The following is a 20,217-nucleotide window of genomic DNA, read 5'->3' as shown; positions in this document are numbered from 1 at the left end:
AAAAAGTGAATGGAAGAGAAAATTTTGATGAAGGATTAGATATCCTAGAGGTGCTACAAAGTCGTATTTGATCAAAAAGGATTCAAAAAAGTAGAAAATGGATCTATAATCAGCAAAAGATAAGTTGCATATCATTTAGGTCATTTCATTGTTGCTTTCTTATCATTGTAACAATGAATTCAGAATCTCTTTACAGAGTTGGTTTAATAGCCATTTTATAAATCCTCTAACAAGGTCACACCTAACAGTGTGTATTGTAACCTTTAACAGGGTTGACTCCTAACAGGGCTCACTTTAGAAGAGTGAAAATTGGTGACTAGTTACTCGGTGGTTTTTTCCATATTGGGTTTCCATATTAAATCTGGTGTCTCTTGTGTTCATTTAGTTAATCTTTGCATGCATATTAATAACTTTGAATGCTAGATGAACAATAACTAGTTAACTTACCAAGTTAAAGTATTTCTACACTATTTACCAAGTATTAGTAGTAAATAAGCATTTTAGACATCTAAGATATTTTTGGACTTGTTTTTGTGGTAACTGATTCACCCCTCCCCTCTCAGTTACTTCATCTATATTTCCAACAATTGCTATTAGAGCTTTTGGTGCTTTCAGGAAAAGATTTCAAGGATCTAAGCTAAAGATTAGGATGTCTTACAAAAGGGAAATTCCTAGACTCAATAGAAACAACTTCTCTGCATGGCAAGGACTAATGAGACTTCACCTAGCATCATTGGTGATACAAGACTAAAGTACCTTGATGAAAACTATGAAGAACCTGCTGGTACACTGTCTGTCAATGATATTGCTGAAAAAAAGACTCACAATATTATGATGATAGATATAGCATCTGCTCTAAGTTATGAAGAATATGATGACATTAAGGATTGCAAAACTACCTTTGAAATGTGGGACAAGCTAAAAGAAATCTATGGAGGAGATGATAATGTGAGAAGAGCCAAAGCAGAAAGTCTAAGAGGACAATTTGACCAAATGAAAATGAGAGAGGATGAAAACATTGCCAAATATGTTGAAAGAGTTAAAGCATGTGTCAGTGCAATCAAAGCTTCTAGAGGAGATATCAGTGAAGAGATAGTTATAAGAAAAGTTCTCAGAACATTACTACCAATCTATGCAATTAGAGTCTCTGCAATTCAAGAAAGAAGATGTGAAGCAAATCATAAGATAAATCTAGAGGCTATAGTTGGAAGATTAACTGCATTTGAACTACACAACTTTGACAACTATGTTCCAGCTTCCAAAAACATTGAATCTGCATTTGAAGCCAAGCTTTAACTCAAGGAGAAAAGCAAAAAGAAAAAGGAATCCCAGTCAGAAAGTGAAGATGAATCAGACCAAAGTTCAGACAGTGATCTTGAAGTAACAAAAGCTCTACTAGCAAGGAAATATTCTAGAGGCAGAGGAAAATATAAAGGTAAAGTTCCTCTAATTTTTTTTTCATGTGAAGAAATTGGTCATATTGGTGCCAGGTGCCCAAACAAATAGAAAAAAGATGAGAAGAAAAATTACAAGTACAATGGCAAGAAGGACTTCAAATCCTTCAGAGACAAAGGTAAGAAAACATGTTTTATGGCTAAAGATTTTAATGATTCTAATGATGAAGAAGAAGATTAAATTGTCTACATTGCTATGAAAGATGAGTCTAATAATAATGAGGAAATGGCACTCATTTCTCATATGAGAAAAAATGATACATGGATCATAGATAGTGGTTGTTCTCATCACATGACTGGTGATAAAACCAAGTTTGAATATTTTGAAGAATATGATGGTGGCAGTGTAAGATTTGGTAACAATGAACCTTGTTGTATAAAAGGAAGAGGAAGAATCTCTCTAACCAAAGAACTTATATGTGATAATGCCTATTGGGTAAAAGGACTAAAGCATAATTTTTTGAGTGTGGCACAACTACTCAATAATGGACTCAAAGTGGAATTCATGCATGGAAAAGCAAGACTACTAGATGACAAAGGAAAACTGATTGGATCAGGCACTCAAACTAAAGGTAATTTATTTTATCTTGAACTTGGTGAAGGTTCATGTTTTATTGCTCAAGTTGAAGAAAGTTGGTTATGGAATAAAAGGTTGTGTTATGTCAATTTTGATAATTTGGTAAAGATAAGAAAATTCAAGAAAGTAAGAGGCACTCCTAACATAAAGAAACCTGAGGTCAGTCTATGCAAAAAATGTCAGATTGGTAAAATGGGAAAGACTAGCTTTAAAAGTAAAAACTACCAGTCTAAAGATATATTAGAAATTGTGCATACTGATTTATGTGGACCCATTGGAATTGAAAGCTATATTGGAGAAAAGTTCTTCATTCTTTTTGTTGATGACTACTCAAGAATGATGACTGTCATGTATCTAAGAAATAAATCATAAGTATTTGAGAAATTCAAATGGTATTTGGCCAGAGTAGAAAAGGAAACAGGGAAAATATTGAAATGCTTGAGGTCAGACAGAGGTGGAGAATTCATTTCACATGAGTTCAATAACTTTTGTATTGAAAGAGGAATCAAAAGACAGGTGTCAGCTCCTGAAACTCCTGAGCAAAATGGAATAGTTGAAAGAAGGAATAGATCTATCATAGATTGTGTAAGAACCTTAATGATTGAAAAAGGCATTGCTATCAAATACTGGAAGGAAGCTATCAACACTGTAGTTCATACCCTGAACTGAGTACAGCTAAGAAGGGACTCATTCAAAAATCCCTATGAGCTATGGTATAGCTATAAACCTAATGTAAGTTATCTAAAAGTGTTTGAAAGTAAATGCTACATTTTGAAAGAATCTAGAAAAGGAAAATTTGATGTGAAAAGTGATGAAGAAATATTTTTGGGATATTCTTGCAAAAGTAAAGCATATAGATGTTTGAACTTGTCTACTAACAAAGTCATAGAAAGTTCACATGTGAAAGTTGATGAGTTTGCAGAAAGGACTGAAGAAGAAAGCAAAAGGGAACTAGAAGATTATAGAAGGTTTGTTTTCATTAAACCTTGTACAGTACCAATCAATCATGAATCTCCTACTCCCGAGTCATCAGTAACCAAGTTTTAGGAAGTTTAAATCGAGCTACAACAACATGAGTTACACTCAGATGCTATTGAGCAAGTATCTACCGAGTCTAAAGGATCCGAGCCAATATCTACCAAGTGAAAACAACCAGAACCTAAAGTTGAAATGCAAAAGGATAAAAATGAAATTCATTCAAAAGGCAAAGAACCTATTTTAGCAAAATATGTCAGGAGACATCATTCAACAAATTAGATCATTGGAGACAAATCTGAAGGAACCATGATAAGAAATAAGTTGAAAGGTACTTGTTTACTTGCTGATTTTGAACCTAGAAATATCAAAGATGCTATAGAAAATGATAGTTGGATTGAGGCTATGAATGAAGAAATAGAACAAATAGAGAAAAACAAGACATGGACTCTTGTACCCAGGCATAAAGATAAAAATGTGATTGAAACTAAATGGGTATTTAGAAAAAAGTTGACTGAAGATGGTAAGGTATCAAGAAACAAAGCTAGATTAGTATGCAAAGGATATGCTTAAGAAGAAAGAATAGACTATGGAGAAACTTTTGCTCCTGTTGCAAGACTAGAAGGAGTTAGAACCTTTCTTGCATATGCTGCTCACAAAGGATTCAAAGTTTATCAAATGGATGTCAAGTTAGCATTCCTCAATGGTATACTAGATGAAGAGGTTTACATTGAACAACCTGAAAGTTTTGTTGATCCAAATAAAAGAAACATGGTCTGCAAATTACACAAGGCACTATATGGTCTGAAACAAGCCCTTAGAGCATGGTATGAAAGATTACATAACTATCTTATTCAAATTGGTTTTCAAAGAACTAATGATAACAATAGCTTGTATATAAAGGATGGACTAGATAATAAAATTGTCTTGGCAGAAATATTTGTAGATGATACTATTTTCACCGGAAATGATGATCTTTGCAAAGAATTTTTAGAACAATGAATAAGAAATTTGAAATGTCTATGTTTGGTGAGATAAAATTCTTTTTTGGTCTTCAAATTCAATAGAATAAAAATGGTATCTACATCACTCAATCAAAATACATCAAGGAGATATTGACAAAGTTTGGTATGGAAGATTGTAGACCAGTTGGAACTCCTATGTGTACTAGATTAAAACTTACCAAGGAAGATGAATCAAAAGAAGTAGATCAAACCTTGTATAGATCTATGATTGGAAAGTTGTAGTATGTAGTTCATACCAGACCAGATATTACCCTTGCAGTTGGGATTGTAGCGAGATTTTTAGCAAAACCAAGAGAAAATCACATGATGGCAATCAAAAGAATAATGAGATATTTGAAAGGAATTGAAGATTATGGTTTATGGTACAAATTTGGAGGTAATCTGGATTTAAAAACATTTACTAATGTTGATTGGGAAGGAAACCTTGATGATAAAAAAAGTACAAGTGGAGGAGCATTCTTTCTAGGAAAGAGGTTGGTTTCTTGGACAAGAAAAAAGCAGAATTGTACATCCCACTCTACAACAGAGGTAGAGTATGTTTTTGTAGTAGTAAACTATTCTAATATTATTTGGTTTAAATAGTTGTTGGAAGGCATGAAGGTGGAAATCAAAGAACCAGTTGTTATGTTTTGTGATAATACAAGTGCAATCAACATATCCAAGAATCCAGTAATGCATTCCAAAACCAAACACATTGCAATAAAATATCATTTTGTTAGAGAATTGGTGCAAGATAAGGAGATCAGATTGGAATATTTCCATACAAAGGACCAAATTGCCAACATATTCACAAAGCCATTACCTAAGGATGAATTCTTGTATCTAAGAGGTAAGTTAGGGGTCACTCCCCTATCCAAAGTTCACTAAAATGAAGTTTTAGTGATGCATCAACACATACCAAGTTGAAGATCTATCAGTTGATGCAGCATAGACAGGAAACATTGCATATGAATCAGTACTAAAGGTACATTAGAATTCATTTGAGTTATGTTGTCTTTGGCATGTGTTGTCAAAGAGGGAGAGTTTTACTATCATATCTTTCTGAAATTTTTTTGAAAGAAGGGTTTGCTAAGTAATTCCTTCACAGAGGGAGATTACTGAAAGATGAAGTTTGCTAAAGAAAAGACTTGCTAGACTTGTTTTCAAATTTCATTCTATTATGACATGTTGTGTTGCCACCAATGCCAAAGAGGGAGATTGTTGGATAACAATTGTTAATTGAATGTTGTCTTTGATGTTACACAAATGTCATATCAGTCATCAGTTAGCTTCTACCGAGCTCACAAGGCTAGCAAAGGAAAGTCAGCTTCTACCGAGCTCATTCAGTTAGCAAAGGAAAGCTAGTGTCTACTGAGCTCACTCGGTCATTGAAGGAAATATGGCGGGAAGTTAACTTCCACCAAGTTCTCTAGGACAACAAAGGAAATTCAGTGTTCACCAAGTTCACTCGGTCTCCAAAGGACTTTTGCAAGATTTTGCAGTGTTTACTGAGCTTCAATTGGTTAACACTAGAAAACATTCTGAAGCAGTGTTTACCCAACTTCACTTGGTTAACACTAGATTATCGAGCTAAGTCAGCTAGCGAAGGATTTTATTATTTTGATTGTTTCATGGAATTTATGTAGCTGATTGATGTTTTTTTTTGTTATTGTAACTTATATTTGAGCCGACTTGATAAATCTGAAAGGTATATATATAGATATTCAAGTTGTGGAATAGTGTGTGTGAGTGTGAAAAAGTGAATGGAAGAGCGAATTCTGATGAAGAATTAGATATCTTGGAGGTGCTACAAAGTCGTATTTGATCAGTAAGGATTTAGAAAAGTAGAACATGGATTTGTAATCAGCAAAAGATAAGTTGCATATCATTCAGGTCATTTCATTGTTGCTTTCTTATCATTGTAATAGTGAATTCAGAATCTCTTTATAGAGTTAGTTTAACAACCATTTTGTAAATCCTCTAACAAGGTCACACCTAACAGTGTGTATTGTAACCTTTAACAGGGTTGACTCTTAACAGGGCTCACTTCAGAAGAGTGAAAATTGGTGACTAGTTACTTGGTGTTTTTTCCCATATTGGGTTTCCACATTAAATCTAGTGTCTCTTGTGTTCATTTAGTTAATCTTTGCATGCATATTAATAACTTTGAATGCTAGATGAACAGTAACTAGTTAACTTACCGAGTTAAAGTATTTTTTCACTATTTACTGAGTATCAACAGTAAATAAGCATTTTAGACATCTAAGGGATTTTTGGACTTGTTTTTGTGGTAACTGATTCACCCCTCCTCTCTCAGTTACTACATCTATATTTCCAACAAATACACCAAGTTACACATGAAGAAAATTGGTTGTTTCTATATTCTCAAACACTACTGACCCAATGCTTATAAGATTGCCTTTACCTGCTGATATAACACTCTCTCCCATATTTAATGTTTTAGATTTATATGCATACAAGCCTTCTAGTACTACTAGTGATGGTATGTCAGAGTCTACCGATGTAGATACACTCTAGGATCTACCAAACTTAGTCCAATCATTGAATGCATCTTGGAAAAGAGGACCGGCAAGCAAACTAGAAGGCATATATACTATGAATATTTGGTTAAATCAAAAGGTAAAACATTGTAAGAAGCCACTTTGATGATTCAAAAATATATTGAGTAGACTGGTGTGGATTTTTTAGACATTCCCACTCAAGGGACTTGAGTATCTTTTGGCCAGAGGAATATGGTGCAAGGCACCTAGGTGGCAACTAGATATGTCATCTCATCCATTGATGGAGACTCATGATAGAAGATAAAGGGGTGATTATACACCTCATTTTGAACATTTTTTTTTTTTTATTGTAATAAGCCAATCCTTGTTTGTAAGGTCAAGGAACTTGAGGTCACCTATAAACCCAAGTTGCCTTAGTCCTAAGGATTTTTTTAGGTTTTGTTGTTTTGGTTGATAAGTTGACAGAAGAAGTGTTTTTAGAGTCATTTCACCTTATATAGGTCCTATGTGTTACCAAAAACCACTTCATTAAGTTATAGGAAGTGTTAGTGCAAAAACTTGCATTTTGTAATAAAAAGTTGCTAACAACTTTTTGGCAATTTTAGAATTTTTTTGGAAAATGTTGAAACTAACCTTGTAACCAATCACACCAACTACTGTTTGGTTGGAATGGATGTAAAATGATTAAAATAACCTATATGAAGGTAAAGGAGGCATAAGGTGTATGTTCAACAAGTTTTTAATACCAAACATATGGATTTTCTGAGATTTTACCTACTATACAAACTTCTATAGATTGGGAGAACAAATCAAGTTGGATATTTTAAATTTTTTTTTTCTAGATTATAGTGATTTGTTTCAGGTTGATTGATTAAATTTCAAGCAAGTTAGAGCATTTTCTTTCTAAGTGGGTTAAAAAACCCTTAAATTGAGGGTTTCATGTAAGATGTGGCCCTAACCTGCATTTCTATAGTTGGTTTTCAATGGCCTTTTGCGATTTGCAACGTTAGGGTAGGTAGATTAAGATTCCTAAGTTTCATAATTTTCTCATATGATCTAAGGGGATAATGAACATTCCCTAGTATAAAAACATGATGTTTTTAGTCCTTAAAATGTTGATTTTGTGGATAGAGGTTGGATTTGATTTGTGAAACTTGGAAAGTAGTCATTTCTTGTTGGTAAAGGTGTAATTAGAAGATCTACAACAGAAAACCAATCCTAAGAACCCATTATTGCACATTCTGAGAGTTCCAAGCTTGATTTGGCAAATTAGGCTTGTGAGGCTTACGTAGGTGCAGGAGTGTTGGAGTAGGTTGGGGAGTTGAAGCTTTTGGGTTTTTTATAACTTTGAAAAGGGTATCCAAATACCTTTTTTTTTTGCCATGTTCAGTGGAGAAAAACAAAGTCATTGTCCCGAAACCACAAAAAGGGCTATAAGGGTTATTAGGCCTATAAAGAGAAATTTTGAAAAATATATGTTAGGAGAGTAAACCACCTATGGAAACCTCATCATTAGGTGATCCTTGAAGTTTCTAAGGTATTCACTTGAAGTAAGAAGTTTATTATGATTTATTCCTAAAAGTTTCTCTTTTTTCCCTTATTGCTTGCTAAAGCCTTGTATAGGCAAAGTCATCAAATAGTTTTGTGATGTTGGGTAGAATTTTGTTCAGTGTTGGAATAAAGTTGGAAAGAGTCTTTGAAGACACTTAAGAAGGTGGGAAAAGGTAGTTTTCCTTATAAGTGTTATTGTTGGGAATCCACTAGCTTTTGGTGTGAGCACTCTGCATCAAGTGGTATCAGAGCCACTTAGAATTTATTTGGGAGAACAAGATGGAAGAAGCGAAAGATATTCCTCTAAGAATAAGTGACATTGAGTTTGATAAAATTGGAAAAGTACAAGTGGATGAGAGTAGGTCAGTTAGAGAAGGAAATAGGGCAATGAAGAGAGAACCTGGCAAGTTGAAGGGGCAAATGAGAAGAGGAGAGCATGAAGAGTCTAAGGAAGAAGAAGAACAAGAAGAAGGAGATAACTATGCAATATGCTAGAGGATCAAAGGATCATGATAACTACACTTCAAAGGGTAGGAAGAAAAGATAAGGGAGATTTTTCCATGTTTGATGGAAAATTAGAACTAGAGGCATGCATGGAATGGTTGGAAGCCCTAGAGAATCACTTTCAAGTTGAAGAGATACTTGCTAATCAGAGAGTTAGAGTGACAAAATCAAAACTAAAGAGTCTTGCCTTCAGTTGGTGGAAGTTTGTTCAAAATGGAAGAGTGGACAAGAAGAAGTTAACCATTTCTACATGGAAAAGAATGATCGCAGAGATAATGAAGTAGTTTGTATCTAAGGAATATGAAGTAATGTTGCATAAGAAGCTACATAATCTCAAGAAAAAGGACATGGATATAAGTACATACACTCAAAAATTTCATACCTTAACTCTTAGGTCAAAATTGTATGAGAATGCAAAATAAAAGTTAGCAAGGTAAATTAATGGCCTTAAATACACTATCCAAGATGAGTTAACTTTAGTGTCATTTGAATTAGTTCACAAATGATATTAGCTTACCCTTAGGATTGAGGTAAAAAAAGAGAGTAAGGGTGAACAAAATAAAAGATGAGGTAGAGGAAACGATTTTAGAGGTAGGGGAAAATTCTTTAGAAGAAGCAACTTTTCTACACAACAAGGAGAGTCTAGTAGCGGTCAAGGGACTAGAAATGATAGTTATAGTAGAGGCTCTCTTAGAGGAAGGAGACCTAGTCCAAGAGGAAGGTTTGGAGGTAGAGGCACAAGCATGTTCACTAGTAGATTCTTTTCATGTAACCAAGTGGGACATTAATCCTTTAGGTGTGAAAAAATTGGTGTAGCCAACCAAGGTGAAAGAAGGATTAAATAACTTCAAGATGAAGATTGTCAAAGTACCACTTCATTCTATATAGCTACATCTTCTTCAAAATATGTAGGCCCAAATTTAGGAGAGATATTTATGTTCAATAGGTAAATTTTGATGCCTCTTAACCTAGAACCTCCTCAAAGGAAGTCAATCTTCAAGATAGCCTGCAAGGTAAAATAGAAGGTATGTAAAGTTATTGTTGATTTAGGCTCTACTAAGCATTTGGCTTCTAATGAAATGGTAAATAAGTTAAACTTTCAAAGAATCCCACACCCTAATCCTTATAAGGTTTTTTTGGCTAAGTAAGAACTAGAAGACCCTAGTGAATGAGAAATGCTATGTTGAGTTTCAAATTGGGGAGTATAGGGATAAAGTACTATGTGAAATTGTGGATATGGATGCTTGTCATCTTCTTCTTGCTAGGCCTTGGAAATATGACACAAGTGCTCAACACGAAGGAAAGAATAATGTCTATACATTGACCAAAGATGGAGAGACCTACACCATGACAACATTGCTAAGTGAAACTAAAGACAAGAGGGTACCTAGTACAATCATGTTAGTAGGGGAGAAGGAGTTCCTAAAGGGACTAAAGGAGGAAAAAATGACATGCTTTGCTATTGTAGGAAAGCCTAAGCACAATGTACCTAAAAAGGACTAGAAAACATAAGAAAAATTAAGGAGAGTTGGACCAAAAGAAGTTGTAGAATTGTTTGATCAGTAGAAGGGTATTATTATTGATGAAGCTATAGATACATTACCACCCAAAAGGGAAATAAGCCATTGTATTAACCTTATTCCTAGCTCCACACTACCCAATAAGGCTACATATAAACTAACCCTAGAGTAGAACTCTAAAGTAGCAAGGAAGATTCAAGAAATGTTGGAAAAGGGCTTTATAAGGAAGAACATTAGCCCTTGTGTTGTTCCAATAGTCCTAGCCCCAAAAAGGTGCATCGAGGATTTGTATAGATTCTAGAGCCATCAATAGGATCACTATCAGGTACAGGTTCACCATGCCTAGAATGGAGGATCTTATGGATTGTTTGGGAAATGTAAGACACTACTCCAAGATTGAATTAAAGAGTGGCTACCACCAAATCAAAATTAGAAAGGGAGATGAGTGGAAGATTACATTCAAGACTAATGAAGGATTGTTTGAGTGGGTTGTGATACCTTTTGGACTTTCTAATGCTCCAAACACCATTATTAGATTGATGAATGAAGTCCATAAGCCTTTTGTAAACATTTTCATTTTTGTATATCTAGATGATATCTTGATTTTAAGTACAGTTAAGGATGAATATCTAACCCATCTTGACACTATCTTGAAGAGGCTACATGAGGAGCAGTTGAAGATCAACTTGGAGGAGTGTGTTTTCTTGTAGGAAGAGCTTATGTTTCTTGGTTTTTTCATATCTAAATAAAACCTAAATATTGGTCCTTCCAAGGATGAAGCCATATTGAATTTTCCTACTCCAAAATCTCTTGATGAGGTAAAAAGATTTCATGGTCTTGCTAGTTTCTATAGGAAATTTATGAGAAAGTTTAGTGGGATGAGTGCACCAATTATTGATACTATTAAGGGGGGAAGAAAATGTAAGTTTGTGTAGACTAAAGATGTAGATAAGTCATTTTAATATTTGAAAACAAGGGTAGCACAAAAATCTATTTTAGTCTTGCCTAATTTTAACAAGGTTTTTACTATTGAGTGTGATGTAAGCAAGAGGGTAGTTAGTGGTGTTCTAAGTCAAGATGGTAGACCTATGGCTTTATTCATTGAAAAGCTTAATGAGGCCAAAAAAAATCTCTCTACCTATGATCTAGAAGTTTATGATTTGGTTCATTCACTTAGGAAGTGGAGGCATTATTTGTTACCTAAGGAAATCATTACATTTATAGACAATCAAGCTTTAATTTTTCTAAATAGATAGGAGAAGCTAAACCATAGACATGTCAAGTGGATGGAGTACTTGCAATCATATAAATTTTCCATAAATCATAATAAGGGAGTGGCTAACAAGGTGGTTAATGCCTTGAGTAGAAGAAACCTAGCCATTCAAGAGTTTCAAATGGAAAGTATCGGTATGTCTACTTTGAAAGATATCTATCCTGCTTATGTAGATTTTCATGAAGCTTATCACATTTTCTTAGAAATGGGGGATAGATACCATACTGAATTTTCAAAATAAATCATCCAAGAAGGTATTTTGTTCAAGGAAAGTTAACTTTATATACCTCAATTTTACTTGAGGGAAAACATCATCAGAGAGAAGCATTGTGGTAGTTTGGCTAGTCACATTAGTTTTGACAAGACATTTGAATTGGTAAGAAGATTTTTCTTTTGGCCTAAAATACAATTAGATATTAGAAATTTTGTTGAAACTTTCTTAATTTATCAAAAGGGTAAGGGGAAAAGTTCTAACCAAGGTTTGTATACTCCATTACCCATACTTGGTAAGCCTTGGGATTCAGTTAGTATGGATTTTGTTTTGGTTCTTCCAAGGACCAAGTCTAGTTATGAAAACATTTATGTAGTTGTCGATAGATTTTCTAATATGACACACTTATTTCCTTGTAAGTCCACTCATGATGCATTTAGTATAGCTGGTCTTTTCTTTAAGGAGATTGTAAGACTACATGGACTTCCTCTTTCATTGTGTCAGATACAGATCCAAAGTTTGTGGGACACTTTTGGAGAACCTAGTGGAAGAGATTAGGAATGAATTTTTCCATGTCATCTGCCTATCATACCAAATCATATGGGTAGAATAAGCTTATTAATAAGTCATTAAAAAACCTTCTAAGATGTCTTACAAAAGATTATGGTGCTCCATGGGATACTATCCTACCTTAGGTGGAGTTTTCATACAATGATTCAATTAATAGAAGTTCAAGCCTAAGTCCCTTTCAGATTTTTTATGGTACTCATCATAGGGGAGTGATTGAGCTTAGATTAGTAGAAAATATTGGTTAGAGGAGTGCCCTTGCTGATAACTTTGTAGAGGTCATGAGGGATATTCATCTTCAAGTGCAAGAAAGATTGCAACAGAGCTGACAAAAGTATATGAAGGTAGCATATGTAAGAAGAAGGGAAGTGAAATTTAATGTAGGAGACATGGTCATGGTTCACATCAAGAAGGAGAGGCTTCCTAAAGGAAAATACACCAAGCTACACATGAATAAAATTGGTCCTTGTTAGATTCTCAAATAGTGTCGACCCAATGCTTATAAGATTGCCTTAACTACTAACATATCACTCTCTCCCATATTTAATGTTTTAGATATTTGCATAAAAACCTTCTAGTACTATTGATGATGGTATTTTAGAGTCTACTAATGTAGATACACTCTAGGATCTACCAAAGCAAGTCAGTCTAAGCATTGAATGCATCTTGGAAAAGAGGATTAGCAAGCAAACTAGGAGGAATATCTACTATGATAGTTTTGGTTAAATTGAAAGGTAACGATTGGAAGAAGCTACTTGGATGAGTCAAAAATATATTGAGTAGACTAGTGTGGAGTTTTTAGACATCCCCACTCAAGGGACTTGAGTCTCTTTTGGTTAGAGGGGTATGATTGAGGGCATCTAGGTGGCAACTAGATATGTTATCTCATCCAATGATGGAGAGTCATGCTAGAAGGTAAAGTGGTGATCATACACCTCATTTTGATCATGTTATTTTTTTTATTGTAATAAACCAATTCTTGTTTGTAAGGTCAAGGAACTTGAGGTCACCTATAAACCCAAGTTGCCTTAGTCTTAAGGATTTTTATTTATTTTTTGTTGTTTTAATCAATAAGTTGAATCAAGAAGTGTTTTGAGAGTCATTATACTTTATATAGGTCCTATGTGTTACCAAAAACCACTTGGCTAAGTTCTAGGAAAAGTTAGTGCAAAAAATTGTGTTTTATAATAAAAAGTTTTTGATAAGATAAATAGGTTTTGCAGGGATCCTGAAACCCATAAGTTACTACAAAAACAAGGTTGATAATAAGAAATTAAAGGCCAACCAAAAAAGACAAGTCACATGGCTTAAAATAAGCATTAAGCCCCAACCAAAAACAAAGGCCAAGAAAACCAACAGTCAGAAAGCCAGTACAAGTAAAAGCCAACAATATAAAAAAAAATGAAAGATAATACAAGATAAAACAAGATTACTCCTATGTCTTTCATTCCAACTCTTGCATTGTCTGAGAAGTTTCATAAGTTTTGTGAGTCTCCTCTACCATCTGCTCTTGGGTCTTCTGAGCATCCTAATCCATACTGGTGAAAGTAATATTAGTTGGCTCATCCTCCTTTATCTTGGCTTTTCCTCTATCCTTTTCCTCATTCGCATCTAGTAGACCTCTGGCTTTTAATACACCAATTAGGGAAAAAATCTTGTCATTGATGGTATTGAGAATGGAGATCATTTTGATGGTTTTACAATAAAAAGTTGCTAACAACATTTTTGGCAATTTTAGCATTTTTTGGAAAATTTTGAAACTAATTTGGATGTTTTGAACAAAATTTTTGTCCAGATTACAATGCATTTTTTCTTAGGTTGATTGATTAAGTTTCAAGAAAGTTAGAGCATTTTCTTTCTAAGCAGGTTTCAAAACCCTTAAATTGAGGGTTTCATGCAACATGTGGCCCGAACCTACATTTATATTGTTTTTTTTCAATAACCTTCTGGGATTTGCAAGGTTAGGGTAGGTAGATTAAGTTTCCTAAGTTTCATAATTTTCTCATATGATCTAAGGGGTTAATGAACTTGCCCTAGTGTGAGAACATGGTGTTTTTAGTCCTTAAAATGTTGATTTTTTGGATAGAGCTTGGATTTGAGTTGTGAAACTTGGAAAGAAGTCATTTCTTGTTGTTAAAGGTTTAATTAGGAGTTTTGAAACAAAAAACCAATCCTAAGAACTCAATTTTTCACATTCCAAGTGTTTCAAGCTTGATTTGGCCAATTAGGCCTGTGAGGCTTGCATAGGTTTAGGAATGCTGGAGTAGGTTGGGCAATTGAAGTTTTGGGGTTTTGTATAAATTTGAAAAGTGTATCCAAATACCCTTTTTTTTTTTTTCAATTTTAGTGGAGAAAAACAAAGTTGTTGTCCCAAAACCATAAAGAGGGCTATAAGGGCTATTAGGCCTATTGAGAGCAATTTTGTGAAATACATGTTAGGAGAGTAAACCAGTTGTGGAAACCTCATCATTAGGTGTTCCTTGAAGTGTCTAAGGTGTTTGATTGAAGTAAGAAGTGGAGTAGCATCCATTCCTCAAATTTGCTAATTTTTTCCTTATTGCTTATTAGAGCCTTGAATAGGGAAAGTTGTCAAATCATTTTGTGAAGTTGGGTAGAAGTTTGTTCAATGTTTTAACCAAGTTGGAAAGAGTCTTTTAAGACACTTAGAAAGGTTGGAAAAGGTAGTTTTCCTTAGAAGTGTTATTGTTGGTAATCCACTAGCTTTTGTGTGAGCACTCAGCATCATATATAGTAACAAGTCCCACAAAACCACTAAGTTGTATTACATAAACCATGTGCTACCTAACCCATTGACCCCACATTTAATATTGGACATCTAATTTCTTTTTCCTAATATTAAATAATTAGATCAAATATTATCACAATATTATAATAGAACTTATCAAGTATATCCCATGAGAATATTTACATGTTGCATGTCCATCTAGGTGATCCTATGTGCAACATTACATAATAAAATAAAATAATACAAATAACAATATTATACAATGTATGCAACACCCATTATCTCAACATAGCTGCATATGATAAACTAGATGAGGGATTGGAGAATTTAGTTACCTTTGATAAATTTATATTTCATATACAAGGCATGTTGGTAGTAAGAGGTTATGAATTTCACCAAAGTACAAATGAGAAAGAGCCTATGAATAATTTAAAATAAGTTTAAAAATAATGAAGCAAGAAGAACAAGTGGACAATGATTCATAAGATTTCATAAAATAAATCCATGGAATTTAGGGTTATGTAAAGAAAAGGACTAAAAATTATCTTTTTGTCCAAGCTTATGATTATTAGCTAATGTTCTTAAGGTTAACAAATTTAATGATACTAGTTTCCTATTTTCAAAAAAAAAAGGATAAATTAGTATATGATATTTTAGATTTTGAGCACAATGCATACATGGAGGATGCCATTGATGATTTTAATGAAGATTCAAAAATAAAATCTAATTTGTCACCATTTGGAGCTATTATTTTTAGCAAGTGTTTCATCTAATTGATGGTCCACACCCTATTGATAACATTTTTCTCAAGAAAGACATATTATTGTTAAGATTTCATTTTGAGAGACACGAGTCATTTGGGACAACTATGGATTTTTTATTGGCTATATTTTTTTTTCATATTCATTGGTCATCTTTGCATTAGTTCACTCTCCATGCTTCCACAAAATTCTTGTCATAATAAAGATAATGCAAATAGGGGCATCCTTCTCCTAGGTTCAAAGTTATTTTTATGTGAGAATTTGGGATGTGTGTATAAGAAGATAACACAAATAAAGGCCAAAATTTTTTATGGGTTGAATAATGCATTGATAAAATTGCTTCATAGCTCATGATTATCAATTTATAGTTATAATAGAAAAGAACATTGCAAGTACTCATGTGGGTAGACTAACATATGATAGGAAATTTTAATTCTCATAATTTTTTACTTTTCTTTATGTGAATACCAAAAATAGTATCATGGGAAAAATGGAAGAATGGGTGATAGAAAAAAGAAGTTAACTCTTTTAAGAAGTTTAAAACTAGGCTTTAGTAAGAAAAACTTGATTTATCTGTATATTTAATATGTCGTGACTAAATTTATCAAAAAGATAATATCTCTAAAGAAAATGTTATAGTTTTTCTGAGCAAACACAATATTTATAAATATATTTATATCATGATCTTAGGATTAGAAATGACATATATAATGTTGAAAAGAGATTTTTGAAATGAAGACGATAGATGAAACCTATCATGGAAAAATCATTATTTTGTCACTGATGTCAAACTTGCTATTTTTTGGTGAGACAATTGATTACTTTGGTCTAAATGCTATTATTTGATTGATTAATAAGAGGATTTGAAAAGAAAGAATAATAAGAGAACCTAGAGAAAGGTTGAGTTATATGGTGTATAAAGGAGTACTAAGACCAAGCAATACATTGATGATAAAGTGTATTGTTTATCTACTTAAGGCTATAATGAAAGGATGCTTGAGCAAAGACTAGAAGAAGGCTAACCAAAGAAATGTGTTTTCCAAGCCTAACTAATCAAAGAATGGAACTCAAGCAAGTTAGTGCAGGCCAAGTAGAAGGTTAGTTCAAGTTGAGTGAAGTAAGTTTAGTATGTGTCAAGAAAAGAGAAGTCTTAGTATGTGTTGAGCATCAGAAGATGGCAACAAAGACTGAGAAAAAAATAGCATACATTGACAAACCAAATGTTGGCCAAGCATTAGAAGGTAGTGTTTGTTGAGAAAACAACATGTTATTGTTGAGTGCCAATCAAATAAGTTTGATCAAAGATTTGATGAATCCGAGCCAATATAGTATTTCTTGAATTGTGTGGAACATAACTATGATGAGTTGGTGGCATCGAATTGAAGATAAACCATTTTGAGATTAATTCAAATAGGATTTTAGAGGAAGTTTCTAGAAGGAATAAAAATGGAAAGATGGGTGGATTCAATGAATTTAACCTAACCCTAAGATGGATGATTGTGGTTAAGTAGAAAAAGATCTAAATTTTCTATATAAAGAGATAATGGGCTAGAAGCAAAAGGTCATGTGGGAGAACCTAAGAAAGACAAGGATTCTAGGGTGCTGCTTCATATAGTGGCCAAATTAAAGAGTGCGTAGTTGGCATGCCAAGCAGGAAGGCTTTAGAAGATGAAGGCTGAAGGGTGAACAAGCTATTAGAGATGAAGAGGATGAATGCCAAGAAAAATTGAGAACTAAATGTGAGATTCGTAATCTACAAGTGAGTTGTTTTATTATCATATTAGGTCCTGTTGTTACTTTCTAACAATTGTACCAGTCTAGGTAAATCCTTTGGACTAAGGTTGACCTAGAAATCATTAGTAAATCCTTTAATAGGTGACATTCTAATGGAATTTTCTAAATTTCTCTAACAAGGCTCACTCCTAATAGGGTGATTGAAATCCTTTAACCAGGTCACATTTAACAACGTGCATTGTAACCTCTAACAAGGTTGGCTGCTCACATGGATCACTTTAGAAAAGTGAAAATTGGTAGCATGTTACTGGTGTTTTTTTTTTCAAATTGATTTTTCAAATAAAATCCTTGTGTGAAAATGTGTGACTGATTTTGTGGTATTTCATGTTTACAATTTTGCAAAGTTATTTTGACCTAGGACAACAATATGCAAAAATTTAAGATATTGAATGATCAATGCATTCATAAGTATAAGTTGAATCATTGAAAAGTTTTATTTTTACATTTGGACCTTGGATAACTAGTTAACCCACCCTCTTAGTTATTCTAAACATTCGAACAATTAGTGTCAAAGCATCAAGTGCTTGTGAAGAAAAAGTTTGAAGGTACTTAAAGATAAATATCATGATGTACAAAAAGGGGGTGCCCAAGTTAAACAAGGAAAACTTTCCTACATGGAAAATTATAATGAAGCTACATCTAGGAGGACTTGGAGATTATGCATAGTCAACTATCACTACTAAGCTGCCAACTAGAGCCCCAACTACTAAACAATTGAAATAAAAGAAGGAACACAATTAGACACTATTGGAGATTGCATTTACCCTAAGCTATTTAGAATTTGATGACATCAAAGTATGTGATTTTTCTAAGAAGATGTGGGATTCCCAATAGAAGATCTATGAAGGAGACAAGAATGTGTTGAGATCCAAAGTTGAAAGTCTCAGAAGAAAATTTGATGAAATGAGAATGTAAGAAGGTGAGACTATAGTCTAGTATTGTGCAAGGATCAAAGATGTTGTTAATGTAATTCAAGGATCTGATGGACAAATTGAAGATGAGACTATGATAAGCAAAGTACTGATAACCCTACTACCTATCTATGCTATTAGAGTCACTTATACACAAGAATTGAGGTGTAATCTTGGTAGTAATCTGACCCTTGAAGGACTAGTTGATAGAGTCATTACTTTTGAAATTTAAAATTTGAGAATGTTGAATCTTATTTCAAAGCTAAGGTGACTCTAAATGAACCAAAAGATAAGAAAAAGAAAAAGGTCAAGCATGCTACTAGTGATAGTGATACATATGATAAAGAGCTAGAAGAATTGGAAGCACTGTTGGCTAGGAAATTCCATAGACGTAAAAAAATACAAAGGTAAGTTACCCATCATATGTTTTAAGTGTAATGAGGTTGGTCATATTGCAGCAAGATGTCCTAAAAAGTCAAATAACAAGAATGAAGAAAAATAAAGAGGTGGAAAAGATGATAGTAACAAAGGCTATAAGGACAAGGGAAAGAAGGTTTGTTACATTGATGAAGAAGAATCCAATGATGAATATGATGACAATGATGATGAAGTTGTCTATGTTTCTATGAAAGATGATTTTGATGAAGATGAGGCAACTACATTAGTATCGTATGTGAACAAAAGTGATAGATTGGATAATTGATTGTGAATGTCCACATCACATGACTGGAGACAAAAGGAAGCTCATTACCCTTGAATATTACAATGGAAATGGTGTTAGATTTGGTAATGATGCATCCTATCTGATAAAAGGAAAAGGATCAATAAGAATGATAGAAAAGATCATGTGTGACAATGCTTACTATGTGGAAGGACTTAACTATAATTTTTTGAGTGTGTCACAATTGAATAGTATAGGATGCAAAGTTGAATTTGATAATAGGAAGGCTAAGATCTATGACACTAATGCAAAAATAATTAGAAGTGGAGATCAGACTAGAGGTAATTTTACTTGTCTTTAGTACAATTTTATGATGTGTGGCTATGGAAAAAGAGGGTATGTCATGTAAATTTTGACAATTTGGTCTGTATCAGTAAGATGAAAAGAGTCAGATGTTTGCCAAAACTGAAGAACTGACAATATGATGTGCAAACAATTTTAGTTAGGCAAGATGACAAAGTCTAGTTTTAAAAGTAAGACTCATACTTCAAAATAAATTTTGGAATTAGTTCATACTAATTTATGTGGAACAATTAATGTGCAAAGCTATGAAGGTTACAAGTACATTATCCTATTTTTCGATGATTACTCAAGAATGATGATAGTAATATTTTTAAAAGAAAAATCTGACACTTTTCAAATGTTTAAATGGTATTTAGCAAGATTTGAAAAGGAAATTAGTAAAAGCTTAAAATTTTTGAGATCTAATAGAGGTGGAGAGTTTACATAAAATGAGTTTGAAAACTTCTACAATGATAGAGGAATCAAAAGAAAAACTTCTGCACCTAGGAACCCTCCACAAAATGGGATTGTTGAAAGGATGAATAGATCCATAATGGATTGTGCTAGAACAATGATGATGGAGAATAATGTTGCTTTGAAATACTAGAGAGAAGTTGTTAGTACAATTGTGTATACCTTGAACCGATTACAAATCAAGAAAGGTACAAATTCCACATCTTTTGAATTATTGTATGGATACTCACCCAATGTAAAATATTTTAAGGTATTTGGAAGGAAGTGTTACATTCTTAAGGACAATAGGAATGGTAAACATGAAAAAAGAGAAGAAATTATATTCCTAGGATAATCCACATGAAGTAAAGCTTATAAGTGTTTGAATACT

This window comes from Cupressus sempervirens, chromosome 1 (assembly GCF_028749045.1).
Source record: "Cupressus sempervirens isolate cs-2001-9-10 chromosome 1, ASM2874904v1, whole genome shotgun sequence".
NCBI lineage: Eukaryota > Viridiplantae > Streptophyta > Pinopsida > Cupressales > Cupressaceae > Cupressus > Cupressus sempervirens.
Note: the sequence above shows the minus strand (reverse complement) of the source record.